The 25,902-nt window shown below is 46.2% G+C and overlaps 1 protein-coding gene across 4 annotated transcripts in view; it reads left to right on the plus strand.

Annotated features, from left to right (window-relative positions):
* Positions 1–25,902, plus strand: part of LOC126266784 (irregular chiasm C-roughest protein-like) — a 1,732,081-nt gene that overhangs the window by 721,355 nt on the left and 984,824 nt on the right. The window lies entirely within an intron of this gene.

Consider the following 25,902-nt stretch of genomic DNA (forward strand, 5'->3'; position numbering starts at 1 on the left):
GGTGAACAGCACAGAAAACATCCCAGCACCATGGTCACTTGTGCGTCAAAACAACGACAAAAGCATCGCTGCGAAGGCAAATCCGTAAGTAACAATTAATATCACACGTTGTAACCGATTGAGATAGCAACAGTTGTGATGGAGAATGTTCCACACGATCGTGTGGCTTGGCTTATGCTGGCGAATCACCAGTCTGGTGCTGATTCCGGGGTCATAATAGAAGATCTTTTGTCTCCAGCTTCAATGTATGTACCTTCCTTGAAATGTAGTTCCAACCATTTGTCTATGTGACACTTTTGTTGCGTATCCTCAGCGATTGTTTCCAACTATTTGCCACGTGTAGCAAAATCACGCTGCAAATAACTACGCCATCTGATAAACAAATAACTGTAATTCTTCATAGATCTGCCAACTAAAAAAAATTTTGCTTTGTACGGATTAATGCCGTTCTGTGTGTTATATAGATTAATGACGGTATAATGCTGTTTTGATTTGCCAAAATTTGTATCTTGATGCTGAGACTCACTCTTTATATGCACGGTTTGCCCCATTCCTGTTACAACTGCGACTATGAAAAATAAAATGCATGGATTATGTTAAGAAAACCACTGTATTTGTTCAAAACACTTTTCCCTCGATCGAAACACAGCTTAAATCATTTTTGAAGTGTTTTAAAACAGTCACCGAAGTCCTTCTTTGAAGTTGCATTTAACACTGGAGTGCGATTTTTGTTTGTTTGGATGTCCTTAATAGGGTCATAAGTGTGTTCTTTCATTGCTAACTTCAATTTGGGGGGGAGGGGATGGGGGGAGGGCGGGGAGCAACCAGAAGTCACCTGAGGCGCCAAATGTGGCGAATACGATGGGTGATACAGGACTATGATCCAGTCGCTGGCCAAAAACTCGAGCACAGTCTTCGCTTTGTGAGCTAGGGTGTCGTTATGGAGGAGCAACCAGGAACATGTCTCTCGATATTAAGGTCTAATTCGGCGAATTATCGCCCACAAACGCTGGAGGACTCAAAAAATATGATGTTTCCTCGCTGCTCCATTGCCATTTCTCGACGACTGTCAGGCACGTACTGTTACATTCGCGCCAGGATGCTTGCTGCAGCAGTGCTAGCTTTTTGACTCTCTACATAGCTGTTTTTAGAACGTCAAGGCTCGCAACGCCACAACTCGCCACGGGATAGCATGCAATAAGGAATTTCACAAAAGCAGTCCTAACGGAGCTAGAACACGCTGCATGTTAATTCAATACAGGAGGACTTTGGAACGGGGCTGTGATTCATCAAATAGCAGGTAAATAAAATGAAAGCAGTAAAGTGTATTTGTGAAATTTATATTTATCATTGTTGTTTACTACATCGTACACGCCAGTAAGGATAGGTAGGAAACAGAGTTATGTAGCAGCCGTCGTCGTAGGAAAGCTGAACAAGAACAGAAACTATCAGCGAACAAGTAATACAGTAAACAGAAACTTTACTTAACTGGTACCTTTCTCCAAGCATACAAAGACTCGTTACAAATGAACATGCAGCAGTGAAGTCGAGTTAATACGATAGCAACAAGTGTATCACAGAGACAGGCTCTCTTAACTAAGGCATGAGTAATAGTCAGGGCTGTGACAGGGCTGTTTCTTGGTGGGTGACTCTGTTGTGACTGAAGCACACAGCATTGCGAATGGGCCGTGAAGCTGCTGCCGACTATCCTGTATTGCTGCGGCAGAGGACGAAAGTGTGGCTTAGCAGGTGTGCTTCATCGCTTCCACCGGACCCTGCACGATCACTGTCGGCGTCTGATGGAAACTTGCATTGCCGTTACCAGCTGAGGAACGCCAGTGAGATGGTATCCACAATCGGCTACAACCTCACGAATAAAATTCTTCTTGAAAAACAATGAACACCATGAATAAGGGAAAGACTGACCGGTTGACTGGAACAAGCATTGTTGGCTGACCTATGTTGATGACTGGAAACACCCATATATGACGCCGAAAGCCGTCATTGTTACTCTGCGCTGCTGGCTGGAGCTTGTCTTGGAATATTCCTTGACACGCTCTCCAATCGTAGAAGGCCTCAACGGACCCGTTTTTCTAGTAGTCAGAATCTAGCTGAAACGGATCTCCGGTGCTAAAGGCTGGGTCACATTCTGCTCGGCTCCGCCTGTTATCGCGTGGCGCAGCTGGACGAGCGTCTGCTGTCTCATTGACGAGCGACTGCCGTAAATTGCACGGGCCCGCGTCTGATGCGCGCTAATCATTGTAAGGAGAGGCTGACGCATTGGCTGCGGCGTTAATAATGCAGGCCGGTAGATGGCGGCAACTAATGGAGTGCGGCCTGGCGCGGATGCGTGCGGCGGCAGCGGCGGCGGCGGCGGCGGTGGTGGTGGTGGTGGCAAAGCGCCCACGGGACCCGCACCAGGCGGGCGCTCTGCAGAGTACACGTGTGCAAGTGCCTAGCGGCTGTAAATTAAAATTAACGTAAGCATCTATAAGGATGGGTGTTACGTCGTCGACCAACTGATTAAAAGTCAGTCATTCGTGAAAGAACGGGTTCAAAAGAACGGCTCACAAAAATGAACAGGATACGTGAGGAAAGACGTCTAAGGAACGGTTGTTCACCATTTGCTTTAAGTCGGTCTCCTTCGCGCCTCAGTCTCGTTCGGCTGAGTAAGGCGCACCTTCTGCGTTGCAGTTCCGTCGTCCTTAGTTCAGTTCCGAGTTGCCACGAGTGCTTATAATTAAAAGTACTGTTAATCATGGATGTCCAATGTGGGCTGTAATTATCGCATGGGAGCGAAACTTGGTAGATATACTAACGCGTTAAAGCGGAAAAGATTTACACTGGGAAAAAGTTAGTTCAAATTTTGGCCACCAAGTGTAAGTAAATCCGGTGCTGCACACTATCTCGTCGACGTCTCCGGTGCTCATATTGAACAAATTGTGTAACCGACGATTAATAATAGAATTAAAATTTTGCCCACGTCCCATTCCTAATCCATTATATACGGCAACATTTCATTTCGCCTCTCTTGCATTCACAGCGCTACATTTACTCCTGGTGACAAAAGCTGAAACTAAACTTTTTTAGCAAAAATCGATTCCGCATTTACGCATTTGAATATCTACCACGTTTCGCTGTCGGATGATAGTTATAGCCAAGACTGGACCTCTGTTATTTGTTGCACTTTTATTATAACCACAAGGAAGTTCCTTTTGTTCATTGAATTCGCCCAGTTCAATTCAGTTTCAAACTGTTCTCGAAATATCTACTTCGTTCTTTGTGTACATCATTCATCATCCCCCACCGGCAGTTACTAACATTATCATAACTACACTGTAGTGCAAATATTAATGACGAAATTAACCTTCGCATTATGTGTCACATCCAAGTGCCAAAGCTCGATGAAACTTGGACCGCTGGCCGGAGTGGCCGAGCGGTTCTAGGTGCTACAGTCTGGAACCACGCGACCGCTACGGTCGCAGGTTCTAACACTGCCTCGGGCATGGATGTGTGTGATGTCCTTAGGTTAGTTAGGTTTAAGTAGTTCTAAGTTCTAGGGGACTGATGACCTCAGATGTTAAGTCCCATAGTGCTCAGAGCCATTTGAACCATTTTGAACCAAACGTAACTCGCATGATGCCCAACCACACTACCACACTGATAGAGGTCTCCCTTCAGTATCAATTTGAAGAATGGAAGGTCATACAATAGATACTGTCCAGCAGCAATTGTATGCAGATCCATTTGTCGCGAAATCTCAAAACTATTTTGCCATTCACAGCGAAAGTAATATGGAACGCCCCCCACCCCCTGTTCTCAGCGTCCCACAATGGAGCTGTCCCCAGTGACTAGTTCCCGAAGATGAACGAATTTGCCCACCCGTACAACCTATCGGGGATTCACCCGGATTGAGGTAATTCACCTGCATGCTTTTCTAAAACAAGTCACACCTGATTTCCTTCCGTATCGTTGTGTTACCTTCCTTACAAAGTTTCCCGCCTAAGTTACCCAGCCGTCTCTGTTATAAATCCGTGTGGGCTATTCCGGCTTTTACGCGTTTCCGGATTCATTCCACGTCTGGTGTGGTGTCTACTTGATAATGACTCCAAACGCAGGGGTACTACAGGGTGAAGAAAATAAAAGTGGCTCGGAGAACAGAGTTCAAAGGTACAAAGAAATACAGCAGAGGAAAAGAAATACAGCACGAAGCTGACTACAGCAGATGTGGAAAGTGACCACCATTCGACCCTTGGCACCTTTGGGCCCCGGTCAGTTAGTTGCTGATGGTGCATCGAAGTTGGACTGCTGGAATTACTGCAGTTCTTGAAGATAAGAGCGTTGTTGTGATACAACTTAGACTTCAGGGCTCCCCGCACTAAGTAATCACTCACAGACAGATCAAGTGACCTGGGTGGCCAGCTAGGGCCAAAACCACTACCCTTTGCTAACAACTCTGTCAGGTGTGAATATTGTGTAAATGTGTTTAAAGGTTCGGCCGGCTGTATGGGGAGTTGCTCCATCCTGCTGGAAGTAGCTGTAGATCTTTTCCTCCTCCGTCCGCACCACTTATATATGTGCCTTATTGACTTTTACGATGTGACTTTCATGCTGATCCTCTTTGACTTCCTTCGTAGGAACTGTAGGTCAGCTTCCGTACCTTGGTTTCCTAGAGCAGTACGATGTGTTTCTGAAGAAAACTCGAAAAGAATCTTTTTGAAAATTGTATGATTACCAAGCATTCGTTAAGTAAAAAAACTTACGTAACTTATTAACGGTGTCGCATGTAGCCAGTGCGTAGCGTAGAAGACTTGTAATCGTGAATTGGGTGGCTTTATTTTCTTTTTTGTTTCAGAGTTCCTCCTTCCACTGCTGGATATGGGTATCTTCCAAATGTTTCCCTTGTCTTCGATTTTTAGCCGCCCGGTACCAGCGTGTTCCAGCGACTAGCTTCACATCATCAAACTCTCTTCGTCCTGGCTTTCCATTCCCTCTCTGGTGGTCTGATGTTCTTCAGCGAACAATTGTAGGGGTCCATCTGCTGAGATATTGTCTAACTAAATGTCCGACCCACTGACACTTAAGTCTTACCACTTTTCTTTTTTAGTTTTATTTATGTGAAATGAAATGCTCGTATGGCATTTATCGCCCGGGATATCCCCTTCGGGGTTCAGCTTCCGTATTGCAAGTCCTTTTTGTTGACGCCACTGCAGTGACTTGCGTGTCAATGATGATGAAAATGATGATGAAGGACACACAGCAGCCAGTGCCATGCCGGGGGTCGAACCCGGGCGGTAACGCTACCGATAAGCTACGGAGGTGGACTTTATGTAAGTTGCATACTTGATATAAAATACAAAAATATTAATCAACAAATACTGAATTACAGTAGTGACGAGCAACATGAATCCAATCAAAAGAGTGATGACCCAAAACATAAAAAAGTGAAGTAAATGAACTCGCACCGTCGGCCAGGGTGGCAGAGCGGTTCTAGGCGCTACAGTCTGGAACAGCACCACCGCCACAGTCGCAGGTTCGAATCCTACCTCGGGCATGGATGTGTGTGATGTCCTTGGGTTGGTTAGGTTTAAGTAGTTCTAAGTTCTAGGGGACTGATGACCTCAGATGTTAAGTCCCTTAGTGCTGAGAGCCATTTGAACCATTTTGTACTCGCACGGCATGAATGGCTAGGAGGCCCCGAAGGGTAGTTTCAGCCTCCTAATTTGAAAAATCTTTCTTAACTTTCACTCTTGCAGGCAGTTTTCCTTTGCGAAGCATGAGAGCTGTGTATGTAAGCGTATCTATTGAGTGTACGTGACTGTATTTGTGTGTGTGTGTGTGTGTGTGTGTGTGTGTGTGTGTGTGTGTGTGTGTGTGTGTGTGTGTGTGTGTACCTTCATGCTCTTGTTTGAGCCGATGAAGGAAACGAGAGGGTGAAACCCAGAGGCGGTACACAGACAGTCCCTGTCGAACAGCACCAAAAGTTCCGCAAAGCTTAATGCGGCGTCCGACAGACCGATCAACAGTGTGGGATGCCCTCACTTTATGAGGCATTGCGGAGAGGATGATCAAAGATTTCATGCGACCACACCCCCAGCCCACCCTGCCTTAAAGGCAAAGGGAAAATTGTCAACAGCACACGGCTTCCCCGGACGTTCAACCGTGCACACGGCTTCCCCGGACGTTCAACCGTGCACACGGCTTCCCCGGACGTTCAACCGTGCACACGGCTTCCCCGGACGTTCAGCCGTGCAAGTATTGGCCAGACCGACGGTGCTTAACATAAGTGATCCGGCGGCAGCCCCTGCATCCACATCGAGAAAAAAGGAATAATTATAGTCCATTGTCTGCTCTGCACTGCAGTATGAAAACGCGCTTTCCGCTTTATTATACACTTCTGGCCATTAAAATTGCTACACCATGCTGTGATATGCAAATGATTAGCTTTTCAGAGCATTCACACAAGGTTGGCGCCCGTGGCGGCACCTGCAACGTGCTGACATGAGAAAAGTTTCCAACCGGTTTCTCATACACAAACAGCAGTTGACCGGCGTTGCCTGGTGAATCGTTGTTGTGATAGCTCGGGTAAGGAGAAGAAATGCGTACCACCACGTTTCCGACTTTGATAAAGGTCGGATTGTAGCCTATCACGATTGCGGTTTATCGTAACACGACATTGCTGCTCGCGTTGGTCGAGGTCCAATGACTATTCGCAGAATATGGAATCGATGGGTTCAGGAGGGTAATACGGAACGCCGTGCTGGATCCCAACGGCCTCGTATCACTAGCAGTCGAGATGACAGGCATCTTATCCGCACGGCTGTAACGGATCGTGCAGCCACATCGCGATCCCTGCGTCAACAGATGGGGACGTTTGCAAGACAACAACCATTTGCACGCACAGTTCGACGACGTTTGCAGCAGCACGGACTATCAGCGCGGAGACCATGGCTGCGGTTACCCTTGACGCTGCATCACAGAGAGAAGCGCCTGCGATGGTGTACTCAACGACGAACCTGAGTGAACTTATAGCAAAACGTCATTTTTTCGGATGAATCCAGGTTCTGTTTACAGCATCATGGTGGTCGCATCCGTGTTTGGCCACATCGCGGTGAACGCACATTGGAAGCGTGTATTTGTCATCGACATACTGGCGTATCACCTGGCGTGATGGTATGGGGTGCCATTGGTTACACGTCTCGGTCACCTCTTGTTCTCATTGACGGCACTTTTAACAGTGGCTCTACCCTTTGTTCGATCTCTGCGAAACCCTACATTTCAATAGGATAATGCACGACTGCATGTTTGAGGTCCTGTACGGACCTTTCTGGATACAGAAAATGTTCTACTGCTGCCCTGGCCAGCAAATTCTCCAGATCTGTCACCAGCTGAAAACGTCTGGTCAATGGTGGCCGAGCAACTGGCTCGTCACAATTCGCCAGTCACTACTCTTGATGAACTGTAGTATCGTGCTGAAGCTGCATGGGCAGCTGTACCTGTACACGCGATCCAAGATCTGTTTGACTCAATGTCTAAGGGTATCAAGGTCGTTATTACGGCCAGAGGTGGTTGTTCTGGGTACTGATGTCTCAGGATGTATGCACCCAAATTAGGTGAAAATGTAATCACATGGCAGTTCTAGTGTAATATATTTGTCCAACGAACCAATGAATACCCGTTTATCATCTGCATTTCTTCTTGGTGTAGCAAGTGTATTTAATTAATTGCTCCCTCTGTCCCCGTTAATCGGAATCTTATCTAAATGATGATGTTCTAATGAGAAACCTACTCTACCAATGATGTTTGAGTGACTCATACTGACCAGCCGTCAGTTACTCTCCCCGCTTGCACGGGTACGCCAGCTAATCGCTGCTGCTCCGCACGCGCCTCGCTTTTCGCTCCGGAAGACGAGGTCGGAAAGGAGCCGGTGGTAGGGCGGCTGGGACGGTGGCGGGTCGTGTGCGGTGGTTTTCGCGCCATTACCCGCCAACGGCGGCGTCGGCGCCGCCTTATGGGCCAACCGCGCCGCTTTCCCGCCTTCTTAATCAACCGGCGCCAGCTCTGACCCCCGCCGCCCCCACCTCCCAGTACGGCTTCCAACGGCAACGGCTCGTTGGCCGTTCGATCGCCGACACGCCAACACGACCTCCGTCCGAAGCCTGGGAGGAAGAGCGGGGGTGTTATGGGCACTGGACGTTGCGAGCTCCGGCGCGATGTCTTCCCTGCGCATGCCGCACTGTCAGTGAAATATTTCTTAAACTGTAATCGACGCTGTGAGAAATAAAATCGTTTCGAATTTTTAATCAAAGCGTTGACTTCAGTAATTACTGATATTTACCTCTCTTTTGGGACAAGCTGGCGACTATAATGAGGGAAAAGAGAGTGGACTGGAAAACCAGAAGACTTACAAATTCATTATATCTTAATCAAAAAGTTTCAGTTACAGTGAGAGGAGAAAGTACAAACTGGATCAGACTAGGAAAAGGAGTAACACAAGGATGCTGTTTATCACCTACTCTTTTCAACCTCTACTTGGAAAATATGATTGACCCATGCTCATTAGATGAAAAAGGAGTAGAAATTGGAGGAAGAAGAGTAGGGTGTTTGAGATCTGCTGATGACATGGTCCTTCTAGCCACAGGGGAAAAAGAATTACAGGATTTGGTGGACACCATAGCAACTAACGGAAAAAAATATGGAATGAAGATCAACACAAATAAAACAAAAGTATTGGCACTAGGAGGAAATAAGGAAATAAAAATTATGCTGAATGGAGAAACACTAGAACAGGTGCAAAGTTTTATGTATTTTGGAAGCAGGATAGACACAGACTGGAAGTGCCAACAGAAATTAAAACAAGGATATCAATGGCAAAAGAGGCGTTTTATGGGAAAAGGAGAATGTTCTGCAGCGGTCTGGACAGAGAAGTCAGAAAGAGTCTCATAAAATGTCTTGTATGGAGTGTTGTTCTATATGGCGCTGAAACATGGACTATGAGGAAAAAAGACAGAGAAAGGCTGGAGGCTTTTGAGATCTGGACATGGTGGAAGATGGAAAGAATAAGTTGGATGGACAAAGTAAAATATGAAGAGGTACTGAGAAGAGTGGAAGAGAAAAGACAGTTACTAGATGTAATAAAGAGAAGGAAAAGAAATTGGATTGGGCATATATTAAGAAAGAATGACAGACTGATAAAAACAGTTTTAGAAGGTTATGTAGAAGGGAAAAGGAAGCGAGGAAGAAAGAGATTCCAGATACTGGATGACATGATGGACAACATACAGCACCCTTAAGAAGGAAGCAATGGATCGCAGAAAATGGAGAGGCTAAGGACCTGCTAATATAGCAGATAACTGATGATGATGACCTCTCTTTTTATTTGAAAAAATATTTACTACTCTGGCCTTTACTGGAGAAACGCACTAACAAATTAATTACGTTTAAATGGTATCAACCACACGTCTACCCTCGTCCCTAATCTGCTGCCGCTGCTCCTCCTCCTCCACCTCCTCCTCCTCCTCCTCCTCCTCCTCTTCTTTTCCTTCTCCTCATTCTGCCCCACTTCAGCCTCTTGATTCTCCTCCTCCTCCTCCTCCTCCTCTTCTTCTTTTCCTTTTCCTCATTCTGCTCCACTTCAGTCTCTTGATTCTCCTCCTCCTCTTCTTCTTCTTCTTTTCCTTCTCCTCATTCTGCCCCACTTCAGCCTCTTGATTCTCCTCCTCCTCCTCCACCAGTTCCATCTCTTCCTACTTTTCCACCTCTTCCTGTTTCTCCATCTCCTCCTCTTTGACCTCTTTTTATTTTATTTTTTTCTTATCCTTTCAAAATGGTTCAAATGGCTCTGAGCACTATGGGACTTAACTTCTGAGGTCATGAGTCCCCTTGAACTTAGAACTACTTAAACCTTACTAACCTAAGGACATCACACACATCCATTCCCGAGACAGGATTCGAACCTGCGACGGTAGCGGTCGCGCGGTTCCAGACTGTAGCGCCTAGAACCGCTCGGCCACTCCGGCCGGCTCTTATCCTTTCCCTATCAACTCATTTCATGTAATAAGTGTCTTTGTGCTACCTAAGGATAAGCCCGTTCTCCACCTGACAAATCTTTTAGTCCACGATAATCTCCTCCGTCACCTCTTCCTCCTTGTTCTTCAATCTACCAAAACTAGTCAGCGACTTTGCTTTATAACTTTCGTCGTCCTAAGGCAGTCTGTCACTAATCATTTCTGCCACGTCTTCATTGCTGTTCCTTCTGTCATCTTATATTTTTTAGATTACAGACGATCAGACGTAAACAACAGCACTATTTTAACGTCTTGTCAGCCCATTTTATCTGCTTACTATTCTAAGAAATCTTATATCAGGAGCTTCAATGTCAACTTTAAGAAGTAAGATGTATTTTGCTGCCGGCCGGAGTGGCCGAGCGGTTCTAGGCGCTACAGTCTGGAGCCGCGCGACAACTACGGTCGCAGGTTCTAATCCTGCTTCGGCCATGGATGTGTGTGATGTCCTTAGGTTAGTCAGGTTTAAGTAGTTCTAAGTTCTAGGGGACTGACGACCTCCGATGTTAAGTCCCATAGTGTTCAGAGCCATTTGAACCATTTTTTGCATTTTGCTTACAAAAATTATTTTTATTCATAGGACGACGTAAAGAAGGAATAAGACATGGTTAATTGAAACCTTGTCTAGTACGGGACTTGGTAAGAATGTCTTCCGTGAGTAACGTGTGTGTTGGGGTGGGACACTACAAATGTCGTGAGTGGATATACAAGGTGAGAATGTGGGTCTCGCGGGAAGCGTGCGCGAGATTGTCGCTGCAGTCGCGCTATCCTCTGTGCCCTCGGTGGCTCAGATGGATAGAGCATCTGCCATGTAAGGAGAAGATCCCGGGTTCGAGTCCCTGTCGGGGCACACATTTTCACCTGTCCCCGTTTATATACAGGGTGTTACAAAAAGGTACGGCCTAACTTTCAGGAAACATTCCTCACGCATAAATAAAGAAAAGATGTTATGCGGACATGTGTCCGGAAACGCTTAATTTCCATGTTAGAGCTCATTTTAGTTTCGTTCTTCCACCTACGCTCAATGGAGCACGTTATCATGATTTCATACGGGATACTCTACCTGTGCTGCTAGAAAATGTGCCTTTACAAGTACGACGCAACGTGTGGTTCATGGACGATGGAGCTCCTGCACATTTCAGTCGAAGTGTTCGTACGCTTCTCAACAACAGATTCGGTGACCGATGGATTGGTAGAGGCGGACCAATTCCATGGCCTCCACGGTCTCCTGACCTCAACCCTCTTGAATTTCATTTATGGGGGGCATTTGAAAGCTCTTGTCTACGCAACCCCGGTACCAAATGTAGAGACTCTTCGTGCTCGTATTGTGGACGGATGTGGTACAATACGCCATTCTCCAGGGCTGCATTAGCGCGTCAGGGATTCCATGCATGTATCCTCGCTAACGGAGGACACTTTGAACATTTGCTGTAACAAAGTGTTTGAAGTCGCGCTGGTACGTTCTGTTGCTGTGTTTACATTCCATGATTAATGTGATTTGAAGAGAAGTAATAAAATTAGCTCTAACATGGAAAGTAAGCGTTTCCGGACACATGTCCTCAGAACATATTTTCTTTCTTTGTGTGTGAGGAATGTTTCCTGAAAGTTTGGCCATACCTTTTTGTAACACCCTGTATAGCAACGCCCGTTAGCAGCTGAATGTGTTAATATAATTATAATTTCGTTCTAGACGGCTGCAGGTCATCCGAGAGAGCAGGCACCATACCCATATAAGCTTGTAAAACTTTGGACCTCGATTTAGCGAAAATGCTTGAGATGCACCTCGTACTAGAGCAACATCCGCTACATCCCAGTACGTACTACAGTAGTCCGAGAGATGAGCAAACTCTGTGTCGCGTTGACAGCACGCTTCTTCCATTAGCTAACGTGTACCTCTCCATTCAGTCGCCTAGCCCCGTTCACTGATGTTATCCCGCCGCCCACCGCAAGGCTTTTGCAGAGGTTACTACCGGTGCATAAGGGTAGATTTACATTTGTTCCCAGGAGGAAACACCGCCGACAGTAAAAGCGGGGCAGTAAAGCGCCCGCCTGAAGAGGACGCTGATGGCCGCATCGCTTGGGCCCGGCCGCCTGCCGTAATAAAGCTGCCAGTTCCGATGTCCGTGACGGCACCGTTGTTATTAAGGGGGGAGGGGAAGGGGGAGGGGGCGGCCAGACGAGACCGGCGCGGCACGCGAGCGACCCACACCCACGCAGCTTTGCCCTGCTGGCCACTTGATGGCAGGCACTAATCTCTACCAAGCCGCCCGATACGGCCTCGGCGTAGCCGCGGTACAATTATCAACAGTGCTCTGTATCTTCAGCAGTTTAAGAGTGCACTGCCGCCCACAGATAAAACAAGGACCATAGTGTCGACCAGGCGCAACTGGTAAAAATATTCCCAATATTTTTTGTTTTCTTGCGAGTACTGAATGAAGCGGTGCGTTGAACTCCCCTCTGGGAGAAACGTGATTCGGATTCCGTTCTGGTCATACCGATTCATCTTTTCCTTCGTTTCTCTACGATAATTAATAGAATGGCGGGTTGATTCGTTCGTAATGTTTACAACTGGTCTAAAAAAATTTAATGTCGTATGGCATCGTTGTCCGCAGCTCGTGGTCTCGCGGAAGCGTTCTCGCTTCCCGGGTTCGATTCCCGGCGGGTCAGGGATTTTTCCTGCCTCGAGATGACTGGGTGTTGTTGTGTCGTCTTCATCAGCATCATTCATCCCCATTACGGTCGGAGGAAGGCAATGGCAAACCACCTCCATTAGGACCTTGCCTAGTAAGGCGGCGCGGGTCTCCCGCGTCGCTCCCCTACGCCATGTAAATGAGTATGGGACTCATCATCGTCATCATCATGGCTTTGTTAGCTCGGAAATCCCACGGCGTGGGTTCAGTGGCCATTCGGAAGGCTGTTATTCCTCCGCGCACGTTGGCCGCTTTCCTCGCGGGTAAACAGGGTGTTTCCATAAGAGTGTTCAAAAATGTAGCACAACATAGAGAACGCTCCACTGAACAATATGAGACAGGGAATGTGGGGTCTGTGCGGCTCATCCCAGCGAAGGTTCGAGTCCTCCCTCGGGCACGGTTGTCTGTGTTTGTGCTTAGGATGATTTAGGTTAAGTAGTGTGTAAGCTTAGGGACTGATGCCCTTAGCAGTTAAGTCCCATACGATTTCACACACATTTGAACATTTGTAATGTGGGGTTGGAAAGCCAGCTTAATGAGATACGGGAGTGAACTTTGTCTAGCATTACTGTTTTCCAGCTTATTTAGAACTCAAATGCGTATTGTTCTGTTGATTATGTGTGCATTATTTATTTTCTTCAAGGGAACAAGGACGATGAGCCTGCATACTATGACTTATATGGATGTGGTGTCTGTTCTTTCCGACAGACAGCATACCCATATAAGTATATAGTTCTGACAATACCGGCCATGACCTCCTTCTTCTGTGAAGATGCGCACATATTCTCCGAAATCTTACGGGACTTGGTAAGAATGTCTTCCACGAGTAATGAGTGTGTTGGGATGGGACACTACGAATGTAGTGTGTAGACATGCAAGGTGAGAATGTGGGTCTCGAGGGAGACGTGCACGAGATGGTCCCTGCAGTCGCACTATCCTCTGTGCCCTCGGTGGCTCAGATGGATCGCCGGCACGGTAGCCAAACTCAGAACTACTATTTTTTCCCCGAGCGTAAATCACTTCCGCATTAACGAATTAGAATATCTACCAATTTTAGTTGCCCACACTGGACCTCTGTGAGTAGTTGCAACTTCAGTAATAACTAACCGCTCTGTTTCCTGTATGACATAACGACACAGCTCTGTCACAGTTATAGAGCGTACATCAGTAAATCTAACAATCTGCCCCGCCGACGACAGTGCAGACCAGAGATTGCTGCCTGCCAGCGCCTCCCCCGCCACGACTGCAGGGCAGATGCAGCAGAGCGAGGCGTGGAGCGGCGCGGCGGTTTTTAACGTGCTAATGCCGGCCCGGCCCCGGAGCCAATCTTTATTAATTATCTCGGCGCCAGTATCCCCGGCGCGAGTCTAATAAATTGATTTAGTGCTCGCCGCGGACCAGGGCGCTGCCGGCGGCTACTCTGCCCGCAGAAACAACAGCATCACTGCGGGTGGGGGGGGGGCGTGGTCCGTGGTGCTACATTCACTTAACGGCCCGAGGGGGGACGGGGCAGCGCTCTGCGGCACCGCATCAAGCTCCGCGTCACCACATCACTCCTCATAAAGCAGTGCTCGCATGTGGTAAGGGGCTTGGACAAAACCGTCCGAATGTCCAGCTAGATGCACCACCTACCTTCCTGCATCTTGTTTACTAACGGAAAATGCCTTAAAGTCGCCGGTCTCCTTGCGAGAACAACGACACTCAACTCTCCTCCAGTGTGTACCCTGATGAACCAAAACTTTATGATAAATTATGATAATTTGCCATCGCGATTTTTTTTGGGACAACAGTACATTTTCAGGCCGACAAACTTTCGAAATTACAGTAGTTACAATTTTCAACCACAGATGGCGCTGCAGGTGATATGAAAGATACAGAAGACAACGCAGTCTGTGGGTGCGCCATTCTGTACGTCGTCTTTCTGCTGTAAGCGTGTGCTGTTCACAACGTGCAAGTGTGCTGTGGACAACATGGTTTATTCCTTAGAACAGAGGATTTTTCTGGTGTTGGAATTCCACCGCCTAGAACACAGTGTTGTTGCAGCAAGACGAAGTTTTCAACGGAGGTTTAATGTAACCAAAGGACCGAAAAGCGATACAATAAAGGATCTGTTTGAAAAATTTCAACGGACTGGGAACGTGACGGATGAACGTGCTGGAAAGTTAGGGCGACCGCGTACGGCAACCACAGAGGGCAACGCGCAGCTAGTGCAGCAGCTGATCCAACAGCGGCCTCGGGTTTCCGTTCGCCGTGTTGCAGCTGCGGTCCAAATGACGCCAACGTCCACGTATCGTCTCATGCGCCAGAGTTTACACCTCTACCCATACAAAATTCAAACGCGGCAACCCCTCAGCGCCGCTACTATTGCTGCACGAGAGACATTCGCTAACGATATAGTGCACAGGATTGATGACGGCGATATGCATGTGGGCAGCATTTGGTTTACTGACGAAGCTTATTTTTACCTGGACGGCTTCGTCAATAAACAGAACTGGCGCATATGGGGGACCGAAAAGCCCCATGTTGCAGTCCCATCGTCCCTGCATCCTCAAAAAGTACTGGTCTGGGCCGCCATTTCTTCCAAAGGAATCATTGGCCCATTTTTCAGATCCGAAACGATTACTGCATCACGCTATCCGGACATTCTTCGTGAATTTGTGGCGGTACAAACTGCCTTAGACGACACTGCGAACACCTCGTCGTTTATGCAAGTGGTGCCCGGCCACATCGCACGGCCGACGTCTTTAATTTCCTGAATGAATATTTCGATGATCGTGTGATTGCTTTGGGCTATCCGAAACATACAGGAGGCGGCGTGGATTGGCCTCCCTATTCGCCAGACATGAACCCCTGTGACTTCTTTCTGTGGGGACACTTGAAAGACCAGGTGTACCGCCAGAATCCAGAAACAATTGAACAGCTGAAGCAGTACATCTCATCTGCATGTGAAGCCATTCCGCCAGACACGTTGTCAAAGGTTTCGGGTAATTTCATTCAGAGACTACGCCATATTATTGCTACGCATGGTGGATATGTGGAAAATATCGTACTATAGAGTTTCCCAGACCGCAGCGCCATCTGTTGTTGACAATTGTAAATACTGTAATTTTGAAAGTTTGTCTGCCTGAAAATGTACTGTTGTCCCAAGCATATTGCAACAAACGGTGTATTTCTATCGCTGCTCGTTTTGTTTGTATTGCCGTTTCGAATATACCGGTCATTTTTGAAACACCTTATATACTTACCTTATTGCGATACGAGTAAATGAGTATAAGCTTCCGAAATGCATCGTTACCAGTTCAAAAAATGGTTCAAATTGAAACGTCCCCTTAGAAAAATTAATAGATTACTGTGCTGGTAAACCCCTATGTTATTTGATTTTCAAACAGCTGAGCAGAACTGAACGTATTCAGACATTTCGCATTTCACTCTTTACCTATACTGATCAACACTAACATGACACACAATATTTTTAGCGCAACGCAATCTGACTTTCAATAATCCCTACAAAAGAATGGCCCTGACTAACATTAACCTATACCTTTCACAAATCACTTACCTCACAAAAATCTTCGTTACTCGAACTACTGCAATACAGCGAGCGCCACTACTGCCAGCTAAATCAAAGATTCAAACTACTGATAGGCATAGTTAGCAAATGAAAGATTTTGATAGAGAACAATGTATTTACCTTAATAGTGTTCAAAAGTCACACTATATATATATATATATCAGTTCATTACATCCAGTCTTACAAATTTACTGTCTCTGTCCAGATCATCCTCTCTCAAAATTCCGCGATCTCTCTCCCCACATCCACCACTGCTGGCGGCTCACCTCCAACTGCGCAACGCTACGCGCTGTTAACAGCCAACTGCCCAACACTGTAGTAGCAAATTCCAACAATGCCATCCAGCCACATACTGCACACAGCACAGCCAGTGTTTTTCATACAGAGCGCTACGTGGCGGTGGCGTTACCAATATAAGAACCTAAACAGCCTGCTTTCAGTATGGCTCTGAGCACTATGGGGCTTAACATCTGAGGTCATCAGTCCTCTAGAACCTAGAACTACTTAAATCTAACTAACCTAAGGAAATCACAAACATCCATGCCCGAGGCAGGATTCGAACCTGCGACCGTAGCGGTCACGCGGTTCCAGAATGAAGCACCTAGAACCGCACGGCTACACCTTCCGGCAGTTACCAGTAAATGATGTACCTTTTATTTACTAAATGATGGCTGTAATCAGAAAAACAAGAGACAAAAGAAAAGAAACACAAAGTAAGAACAGATTTTAATTGCTCGGTCACAATCAGGATAATAATTCTGCAAGTTCTACGTTTACAACAGATCACATTTGCTAAAGGTGCGTGAAACTTACTTCGTTTGTTATTATTCAAGTATTGCATCCCTCAATCACCCCTTCATGCCAATGCCCAACCGCAGCACGTGCGGCGAGATAGATCATTTGGGGACGTCACATACTCAGCGACTCTCATTCATTTTTGAGGTTTTTTCCAACATTCGCAACCCCATGTGTCTTGTATTACATTACTTGACTCGGCGTCATTTACTTTTTAATCGTAAGAATCATCTTTAATAACTGGACCAAAATCGAGTGGAATATCATTCTAGCGACGGTAAGGGCAGAAGTGGGGAAACAACACTGACATTAGCGACTTTCGTAAAGGGAGACGGTTAGCGCCAGGTGCTTTGGGAACGAGCATCTCGGAAATCGCGTATCTGGTGGAGGGTTCGCGTGTTATAGTCCACTTTTGGGACCCAATACTGCTGCGATTGAGCGTGGTATGAGTTCGACTAGTTCTTGGTAGGTTTCCGGAGGTACCTGGCATCAGATGTCGATGCACAGGTCCAAGTTCGATGATCCTGCGCCCTCTGCAGTCGTAAATGACGATGTCGTTGAAATGAAATGTCGTGTTGCTAGGGCCTCCCGTCGGGTAGACCGTTCGCCTGGTGCAGGTCTTTCGATTTGACGCCACTTCGGCGACCTGCGCGTCGATGGGGATGAAATGATGATGATGACAACACAACACCCAGTCCCCGAGCGGAGCAAATCTCCGACCCAGACGGGAATCGAACCCGGGCCCTTAGGATCGACAGCCTGCCACGCTGACCACTCAGCTACCAGGGGCGGACACTATGTCGTTGATTCAACACAAGAACGGTGTGGGTCGTCTGCTGTGGAGCTCCGTGTTCAAGAATGTCAGCTGATCTGTGTGCCAGCATCAGCATTGTACTCTGTCGTCAGATCTTCCAAGATTATCGGTTTCGTTCTTTGCAGAGTGGACAAGCCTCCGAAATCCTCATTCAGCGAGGAGGTGTGAACGTGCAGCACCTTGTGGCCTACTCGTGGCTCCACCGCCCTTCAACCGCTTTTCACAGATACTGAACACAGCAGTCCGTGAACAGCTGCCCAGCTTCTCCGATCCTGAGATGCTCGTTCTCAGGCAGCGGTGTGTAACAAACTGCCCTTCGTCAAAGTCGCTTATGTAATTGGATATCCCCATCTGCGATCCGTATCGTCACCAGAATGATTTACCAATCGGTTCTGCTACTTTTATATACTTTTCTTACCGTGCCAGTTCGCGGCAGTCACTGATAATAATTTTTCGGCTCATTAATGTACACTGAGGTGACAACAGTCATGCGATACCCCCTAATACTGTGACGGACCTCCTTTGCCTGGCGTAGTGCAGTGATTCAACGTGGCATGGACTCAACAAGTCGTTGGAAGTCCCCTGTAGAAATATTGAGCCATGCTGCCTGTACAGCCGTCCACAGTTGCGAATGTGTTGCCGGTGCTAGATCTGGTCCACAAACTGTCATCTTGATTATGTCCCGTAATTGTTCGCTGGGATTCACGTCGGGTGATCTGGGTGGCCAAAACATTCGCTCGAATTGTTCAGAATGATCCTCAAACCAACTGCGAACAATTGTGGCCCAATGACAGGCCGCATTTTCATCCGTAAAAAATTCCATCATTGTCTGGTCTCCCAGTACTGGAACATAAATGGTCGGCTCTGTTGGACCAGAGGACCCAGTCCATTCCATGTAAACACAGCCCGCACCATTATGGAGCCAGTACCAGCTTGCACAGTGCATTGTTGACAACTTGGGTCCATGGCATCGTGAGCTCTGCGACATACTTGAGCCCTACGATCAGCTGTTACCAATTGAACTCCGGACTCAACTGACCAGGCAACGGTTTATCAGTAGTTTAGGGTACAACCGATATAATCACGAGTCCAGAAGAGGCGCTGCAGGCGTCGACGAGATGTTGGCAAGGACATCGATCGTCGGCTGCCATATCTCATTAACGCCAAATTTCGCCGGACTACGCTAACTGATACGTTCATCGTACGTTCACTTTGTGATACGTTCGTCGTACGTTCACTTTGTGATACGTTCGTCGTACGTTCACTTTGTGATACGTTCGTCGTACGTTCACTTTGATTGGTGCTGTTATTTTACACAGTGTTGCTTGTCTGTAAGCATTGGCAACTTTACGCAATCGCCATTGCTCTCGATCGTTAAGTGAAGGCCTCCGGGTACTGCGTTGTCCATGGTGAGAGGTTATGTCCGAAATGTTGTGTTCTCGTCCCATCCCTGACACTATGGAACGCAGAATATTGAATTCACCAACGATTTCCGAAACGGATCATCCCATGTGTGTAGCTGCAAATACCATGCCACGTTCGAGATCTGGTAATTCCCGTCACGCGGCCACAATCTCGATGGAAACCTTCTCACATTGTAAGGTTCCAGGACATGGGCACTTACACGTTAGCTTACCAACATTAGTATTAATTATGAAGGGGACTGGCAAGGGCATCACATCATGACTCTATTGAATTATGATAAATATGATGCACTCTCGAGCAGTATTTCCTGCATGTCTGCATGATTGAGCCACTAACTTAAAGCGTTGGTGAAAAGTGTCGGAAGTTGAGAATTGTGGAATATAAAGTCTGCAAATGACCGTAGCTCGCCGGGCCGCCGTGGGCGGCAGGTAGCGACACCGGAAACGCGGGACAATACGGAGCTTTTGGGGATAGCCCGGCATTCGGAGCCACCTGTGCTGGGCAACACGTGGCGAAGACGGGAATTTCGTTTGCTTAGGGGCGTTATGACCAACTCGATCATTGGGTAGATCTCAGTGGAGGGATTTCGGCGATGATAGAGCGTTCGACATTGGCCGAAACTGAGTATTCTTCCGCCGCCTTTTCGTACGCGTGGGAGACGAGAGAATTGTGAAGGGACTTCTCATTCAGCCATCGAGCGGTAAGGACTTGGAGACGGCGTCTTGGCCATCGTCTTCGAAGGGAGAAATGCGGTCTGTATCGCAGCATTGCCCTAACGCGCGTTCCGTGCACAGTTCTGCGGTTAGAGCTCTTTGGTGCTCAGAAGCGAGATTCACACCAACGCCTAACCACTTCCAACAACTTACCTAATATTCTCGATCTAGAAGTTATCCTTGCGAGGTGCCGAGTATTTATCAACACAGCTGCCGGTAATAGGGGGCGCGTAATTGCAAACTATTTATGTGCCATTCTTATGAGTGTGTGGGTGGACAAAGAGATTCTCTATTTTTTTTTTAATTTTGTCACTTGTGGCGAATATCAAATTAAAATGCCAATATTACGATCGAATTATCGACTTCATAGTAGCTAGCATTTACCATGTCCCAGTAAGCTTTACGTGTACTCTAGTCGCTGCACAGCTTGCCCTGACGGGACGGAAAGAAGGTTTGCAGTCTTCTATGTCAGCGACGGACTGATAAGCTTACAACATGAGTCACGTCAGTACAACGACTTCGCCAGTGCGGTACCCTCCTATACCTTGTGCATGCCATACTTTCGCCATCTCTATCGTCGTACCGCTATCCCACTATTTTTGTCACCCCAGTGTATATTCCAGAAGATACAGGACGCTTAACATTCTTTGGTTCATGAGAGTTCCCCATATCTTTGTAATCACGGAGTTCGAACCTCCCCTTGAGGTCTCCACATAGTATCACTTATTAAGAGGTCATTTAAGAGGCGTTGCAATAGCTGTAGCTTCAGTGTATCCTTTCGCTGAGCCAGCTGTGCTGTTGAAGATGTGGAACTGACTGTGGGCGGGTGAGGGACGCACCCCCCCCCCCCCCCCCCCCCAGGGTCAGGGGCGGCGATTAGTCAGCGCTGACAGGTGTCTCGGCTCGGTGCCGTGCGGCTCATTGAGGTGATGGCGTTCCGCCGCGGAGCGCTAATTATCGCCTGCTGGAATGCCGTTATCGGAGAGCGACCGCATTGTCCTCGGGCGCACGCTGGCCCTTTGTGCCGACTCTCCGGCCGTCTTCATTGGTGGCTGCCACCCCATCCGTCATCTCAACAGCTGGCCGCTGTCAACGCCCTCTTTGATCAGGACAGTTGTCGCTCCCGAAGACCCAACTTCCGTGTACACTCAAAAAAGATTTTTCATGTATTTTTACTATCATAAGTTTCCTCTCCTACACTTCAACGCTACTGTAGCCAAACATACATTTATAGCATTACTGCATCTACATCTACACGATTACTCTGCAATTCATAATCAAGGACTGTCATAGGATTCATCGAAGTGCCTTCAAGCTATTTCTCTACCGTTCCACTCTCGAGCAGCGCGCATTTCTCCCTATGTAGGTGAGCGCAAACGAAATGTTTTCGCATTCCAAGGGAGAAGTCAGTCGCTCATTCAAATATCATGAGAAGATCCTGCAGCAGCGAAAGACTTTTTTTTTTTCTTTTTACAAAACTCTTCCATCCGGTGAGCAAGATGTACGAGACAGGCGAAATATCCTCAGACTTCAAGAAGAATATAATAATTCCAATCCCAAAGGAAGCAGGTGTTGACAGATGTGAAAATTACCGAACTATCAGTTTAATAAGTGACAGCTGCAAAATACTAACAAGAATTATTTACAGACGAATGGAAAAACTGATAGAAGCCGACCTCGGGGAAGATCAGTTTGGATTCCGTAGAAATGTTGGAACACGTGAGGCAATACTGACCTTACGACTCATCTTAGAAGTAAGATTAAGCAAAGGCAAACCTACGTTTCTAGCATTTGTAGACTTAGAGAAAGCTTTTCACAATGATGACTGGAATACTGTCTTTCAAATTCTAAAGGTGGCAGGGGAAAAATATAGGGAGCGAAAGGCTATTTACAATTTGTACATAAACCAGATGGCAGTTATAATAGTAGAGGGGCATGAAAGGGAACCAGTGCTTGGGAAGAGAGTGAGATAGGGGTGTAACCTCTCCCCAGTGTTATTCAATCTGAATATTGAGCAAGCAGTAAAGGAAACAAAAGAAAAATTCGGAGTAGGTATTAAAATCCAGGGAGAAGAAATAAAAAAACTTTGAGGTTCGCCGATGACATTGTAATTGTGTCAGAGACAGCAAAGGACTTGGAAGAGCAGTTGAATGGAATGGACAGTGTCTTCAAAGGAGGATGTAAGACGAACATCAACAAAAGCAAAAGGAGAATAATGCAATGTAGTCGAATTAAGTCGGGTGATGCTGACGGAATTAGATTAGGAAATGAGACACTTAAAGTAGTAAAGGAGTTTTGCTATTTGGGGAGCAAAATAACTGATGATGGTCGAAGTAGAGAGGATATAAAATGTAGACTGGCAATGGCAACGGCAACGAAAGCGTTTCTGAGGAAAAGAAATTTGTTAACATCGAGTATAGATTTAAGTGTCAAGAAGTCGTTTCTGAAAGTATTTGTATGGAGTGTAGCCATGTACGGAAGTGAAACATGGAGAATAAATAGTTTGGACAAGAAGAGAATAGAAGCTTTCGAAATGTGGTGCTACAGAAGAATGTTCAAGATTAGGTGGGTAGATAACGTAACTAATGACGAAGTATTGAATAGGATTGGGGAGAAGAGAAGTTTGTGGCACAACTTGACTAGAAGAAGGGATCGGCTGGTAGGACATGTCCTGAGACATCAAGGGATGACAAATTTAGCATTGGAAGGCAGCATGGAGGGTAAAAATCGTAGAGGGAGACCAAGAGGTGAATACACTAAGGAGATTCAGAAGGATGTAGGTTGCACTAGGTACTTGGAGATGAAGTAGCTTGCACAGGATAGATTAGAATGGAGAGCTGCATCAGACCAGTCTCAGGTCTGAAGACCACAACAACAACAATGGTTGTCACCCAAATTCGCGTATCATTTGCACGACACACTCTCGCCTACTTCACGGTAATATAAAACTGGTTGCCAGTCTTTGAAATTTTTCAGTGTCTTCAAGCAATCTTATCTGATGCGGATCCGTAGCGCACAGCAGTACTCCAGAGGAGGGCGGACAAGAGCAGTGTAGGCAATCTCTGTACTAAATGTCGTGTGACGAGGGCTTCCCTCCGGGTAGACCGTTCGCCTGGTGCAAGTCTCTCGAATTGACGCCACTTGGGCTACTTGCGCGTCGATGGGGATGAAATGATGATAATTAGGACAACACAATACGGAGTCCCCGAGCGGAGAAAATCACCGGCCCAGCCGGTAATCGAAACCGGGCCCTTAGGATTGACATTCTGTCGCGCTGGCCACTCAGCTACCGGGGGTGGACATCTCTGTACTAAAACTGTCACATTTTCGAAGTTTTATGGCAGTAACTGGCAGTCTTGATTCGCTTTCCCCTCAAAAAAATTGCCGGCCGCTGTGGCCGAGCGGTTCTAGGCGCTTCAGTCTGCAACCGCGCGACCGCAGTTTCGAATCCTGCCTCGAGCATGGATGGGTGTGATGTCCTTAGTTTAGTTAGGTTTAAGTAGTTCTAAGTTCTATGGGACTGTTGACCTCAGATGATAAGTCGCATAGTGCTCAGAGCCATTTTTTGAGGCAAAAAATTATCTGTGTAATGGTTGATTCGAAATTGAAGCGCCGCAGTATTTAGTTCAATTGACAGCTTTTAAAGTTCTGTGATTGATCGTGTAACCAAAACTTTAGCCTAATTCTTCTCGTACTTACGTGGATCACTTCACACTTTTCATTGCTTAGTCAACAGTAACTTTCCGGGCCAGTTATCTTGTCTAAATCATCTAGCAATTGTTTTTGACCATCTGTTGACTTCACGATACGGTAAATGTCAACAGCTATCTATCAACAATCTAAGAATCTAACAATCTAAGAATACTTCTCAGATTGTCACCTAAATCGTTTATGTAGATCAGAGACAGCAGAGGCTTATGATAGTTCCTTGGGCAACGCTAGATGTTACTTCTTTTGCGCTCCACGACTCTCTGTGAATATAGCTGTGGACGGTGACCTTTCTGATAGAAAATAATGAATCCAGTCGCACAGCTGAGACGATACACCTTGGGCACGCAATTTGATTAGACGTTGCTTGTGGTGAACGGTGTCACAAACTTCCCTGTAATCTGAATATACGAAATCAGTTCAACATCCCCTGTTGACGGCACTCATTACTTGTGAGAATAAAGAGTGGGTTTTGTTTCACAAGAACGACATTCTCTGCATCCGTGTACGGTATTTCTTAATAAATCGTTTTCTTCGGGTTTATTCACAATGTTTGAACACAGTACTTGTTTCAAATCCTAGAGCAAGTGGACTTAGAGAGGCCTCTTGACAACGTTTACTTTAAAATTCTGACGGTGGCATCGACAAAATTACAGAAAGCGAAAAGTTATCTACAACTCACACAGAAAACGGACAGCTGTTACAAAGTCGACGGATGTAAACTGGTATCAGTAACTGAGACTGGAGCAACACAATGTTTGTAGTCTCTCGGCGATTTTATTCAATCTCTATAATCAGCGAGCAGAACAGGAGGCCAAACAGTAAATTATAAACGGGATTTAAGTCCAGGAAGAAGAAATTAAAACTCTAAGGTTCCCCGAAGACATTGTAATTTTGTCAGAGGCGATGAAGGACTTCGAAGAGCAGTTGATCGGAGGGATAGTAGTGTCTTTACAGTCTTGATAAGATTTCGCGGATGATGAATCTATTTTGTGCAACTATCTCTTGAATGGAGGAGGCGATTTTCGAGGTGGAGTTTTTTATGAACAGCCAAAATACAGACCTGTATAACTAAGTCACCGCCAAGTAATTTATCGGAAGGGAAATTGTGTTGCACTGAAGGGTGAATATGTAGAGGTGGTCCAATAGTAACACCAAGTTTCATAGCCACAGCTTTTTCATTTTTCTTATGGGTGATAATTAAAACTGTGTGATTAATGCTCAAGTGTTTGAAATCCCCACAACATCACATTAAAGGAAGACATTGAAACCGTGCAGAGGTGTACTGCTAGATTTGTTACTGTTGTGTGTCACGGAAAGGATCGATCAGCCATTGCGGAAAGAACGAGGTCGTTTCGTGAAATGCCTAGGAGGAAGTTTAGGGAAACAGCATTTGCGACAGACTACTGACTTCTCTTGCCTCCATCGTTCATCTCGCGTGAGGACCATAAGCATAAAATAAAGGATATTAGGACCCATACTAAGACGAACAGGTAATAATTTGCGATTGGAACAAAGAAGGTAATGACTAGAAACGGTATAATGTAAGCTGCTCGTGCACTGTACAATGTCTTGATGAGTACAGTAATTTTCATCTTGTATTTTCATCACCATCATTTCTCCTTGTTGCACTTTTTTTTCATTTTTCCGCTCTCTTGTCATGCATTAAATACTGCTTCTTATTCACAGCATTCCTACAGCCACCATCGTTTTATTTACAGCCCACTAAAAACCTTGGACTGCATTACTCTTTTGCTGAATTTAAATGTGTAGGAAGCAATATATCTAGCGGTCTGGATCTGTAATAATGAGAGGGAATTAATTGTGGTAGCACCTGACAATGTCTTTGACGCTTTATTACACATATGTTAACAGAAACATTTGCGAAAGTAGCGGTACTGACTAAAACGATATGGATAACTTTGAACAGATGTGGAAGTCGTGCTATAAGGATAATAAGATGTACATAAATTATTAAATTACATGGAGGAGAAACAAAAAACTTTCTCTGTTGCTTGTGAGAAATGGACAAAAACAGTTATTATAAATTTGGTCGAGAGCATTTGCCGTTAGATAAACTAGCAATACAACAACAGCAGACCTGAAATGTTCAGATTTTGAG

Source organism: Schistocerca gregaria, chromosome 4 (assembly GCF_023897955.1).
Source record: "Schistocerca gregaria isolate iqSchGreg1 chromosome 4, iqSchGreg1.2, whole genome shotgun sequence".
Lineage (NCBI taxonomy): Eukaryota > Metazoa > Arthropoda > Insecta > Orthoptera > Acrididae > Schistocerca > Schistocerca gregaria.